Genomic DNA, 3092 nt, shown 5'->3' with positions numbered 1-3092 from the left:
AATGAATAAACCATCTAAATTATAAGCAAATAGTTTAATTAAGTACTCTCCAAAGAGTTACCATATACATTATTCTTTATTAGCAGATGCCTTTATGAAAAGAAAAAAGTAAACTATAGTCATACAAAGAAAACATTTAACAAAAACTGAGGATATTTAAAGGAGAATCAGTATTAAGAGGCAAAGAATTGTGGAAAAGAATTTAATTGCTAAGTAAGATAATATACATTATTCAACACACAGCCTCAAATCAATAGTTACTTATTGGGATGAGAAACTAGTTCACCATAGTTTATTGAGTGAGATTGTTCAAAATTATTAATTTCTTATTTGCAATACAACCAATGTGGAGCCAAGCCTGATTATCAGAAAGTCTAGCATAAAATCACAAGCACTTATGATAATGTAGGGAATCAAACCAGAAAATATTGTCTGAGGATACAGCAGCAGAATTAGATGAGAAAAGTGATAATGAGTTCAAATAAGTGGCAAATGAGATTAAACATTAAAAAAACAATTTTCTTAATGCCACCATGACGTCCTTATCCCTAAGTGTGTATATAATGGGGTTTAACAATGGAATGACAATGATATATAAAAGAGACCGAAATCTGTTTCAGAAGATTTGAGTTGAAAATGTGTAATGTTTCCTGATCCAGAGAATAAAACCTGAACCGTAAGATGAGATGAGCAAGTGGCGAAGGCGCTGTACCAACTTGCAGCTGATGGTAACTTCCGGATGGTTGAGGTGATTTTACTATAGGATGCAAGTATAAACAGAAATGGAACCATGATAAACAGCAGAATGATGTGAACCAACATCTCATTCACAAACATGTCCCCACAGACCACCTTGAATATTGCAGGAATATCACAGAAGAAGTGGTTGATCTGGTTAGATCCACAAAATGGCAGAGAAGAAATCTAATATGCCTATCCTATTTGAACTGGGATTCCAGTGATCCAGGAGCCAGTCACTAACTGGATACAGACCCCATGATTTATAACTAGAGTGTAGTGCAGAGGGTTACATATGGCCACATCATAGGCCATCACTGTTAGAAGCAAACACTCTGTACCTCCAAGTATAGGGAAAAAAACACATTTGTGTAGCACATTCAAGCAACTAAATGTTTCTTTTTTCTGAGTCCAAAGGTTCATGAGCATTTTTGGGATAGTGATAGACACATAGCAGATTTCCAAAAAAGAAAAATTACTAAGGAAAAAGTACATGGGAGTCTGAAGAGCTTTGTTAACACTGGTTATGAGAATGATTATTCCATTTCTGATCAAGATAATCACATAAGCAATGAAAAATAACATAAAAAGAAACATTTGAAGACTAGGCATACCAGAGAATCCCAAAATAAAAAAATCCATAACTGAAGTGAGATTTACTTCTGATAGGCTTTTTGGATGTTCCATCTGTGGAAACAGTAAATTAACTATTTTTTTAAAACACATTTTTTTCAATTCTACAGACTAGAATATCACGTAGAAGTATCATACACGGTGGCATAGTGACTTATGAGTTGGGTTGCTAAACGCAAAGTCTGTACTTCGAGCCCATCAGATGCTACATTGGAGAAAGATGAGGTTTTCTGCTCCTGCCCAGATTTACAGCTTGTAGAGGGTCACTATCTTCAGGACTGACTTGACAGCATGCAGACACCACCAACACACATCTCCAAGAAAATGGCAGCAGAATTTTCAGATCAAAGAGTACAACCAGCACCCAGTGTATGCTAAGTTCATGAACATAGTACCATGAAAAATATGTAATAGTAGACTTGCATGTGACTGGATATAATGGGCTCCTTGCATTTATATTTTCATTATTTTGTCTGTTTGTGAACATTGCAAACTGAATATATTTTACATAGCATATTAACAAACAATGTCCTGAGACAGGAGCCTTTTCATGTCTCACCTTTGTCTGTAGGATTTTTTATCATTAAATTTTAGATTTCATTTTCCATTGTGCCTCAACTCTTCCATGAAGTCTCTTGCAAGCACAGCATGTGCATTCTCTTTCTTGTATAGCTATAGCTCTTCTTTATGTTTGCAATTTGATTTGAACCTGTGTTCCTTTCTTATCTATTTTTCAAAGTGAAATAGACATCATTTGATCAGGCATTATATTTTAAGGTATTTCATTTATCATGCAAAGATACAATTATTTCATAAACTCTGCCTAGTTCATCTAGTCTCAAATGTTTTGCAACTTAGGTAAATTAATCTCATTAAAATGTACCATTCTAATGATATGTCTAAGATGAAGCACATAGAAAACAAAGTTGAACAGTATAAATTATTACAAAGTATAATTATTAGATTATTTCCTAAGATCTATAACAGACACCAGCTATTGTAACTGGATCCCATGTGAGCAAGGATATTTTGATAAGACATACTGAGATTAAATAACTTTTTTAGATATTGAGTTCTAAATGGATAAAACAGGAATTAGAGATGGAAATCAATTTAAAAAAGCATTTTGACCTTAGACTATAATTGGGAAAAAAATGTAGGAAACTGGTTTTAGCTGAGTTATGGGTGTGTGTTGTTGTTGTTAGGTGCCATCAAGTCAATTGCGACTCATAACAACATTATGCACTACAGAATGAAACACTATTCTCTCCTGCACCATCCTCACAATCATTGTTAAGCTTGAGCCAATTGCTGCTGCCACTACGCCAATCTATCTAGTTGAGGGTCATCCTCTTTTTTGCTGACCCTCCACTTTACCTAGCATGCTGTCCTTCTCCAAGAACTGGTTCCTCCTGATAATATTCCCAAAGTATTAAAGACAAAGTCTTGTGATCCTGCAATATAAGAAGCATGCTGGTTGTACTTCTTCCAACACAAATTTGTTTGTTCTGTTAGCAGTCCATTGTGCTTTTAATAATCTTCTCTAAGACCATGAATTAAATGCATCAGTTCTTTAACTGTCTTCCTTATACCTTATTGTTCAACATTCACATGCATATTGTTGTTGTTGTTGTTAAGTGCCGTCGAGTCGGTTCCGACCCATAGCGACCCTGTGCAGGGTTTCCGAGGGTGTAAATCCTTACGGGAGTAGAAAGCCTCAT

General features: G+C 35.1%; 1 pseudogene; it reads right to left on the bottom strand.

Annotated features, from left to right (window-relative positions):
* Nucleotides 1-505: 505 nt before the first annotated feature.
* LOC102831477 lies at nt 506-1380 on the bottom strand (annotated as a pseudogene).
* Between the last annotated feature and the right edge of the window lie 1712 nt (nt 1381-3092).

This window comes from Chrysochloris asiatica, unplaced genomic scaffold (assembly GCF_000296735.1).
Source record: "Chrysochloris asiatica unplaced genomic scaffold, ChrAsi1.0 scaffold00535, whole genome shotgun sequence".
NCBI lineage: Eukaryota > Metazoa > Chordata > Mammalia > Afrosoricida > Chrysochloridae > Chrysochloris > Chrysochloris asiatica.
This window is presented reverse-complemented; position numbering and strand designations above follow the sequence as displayed.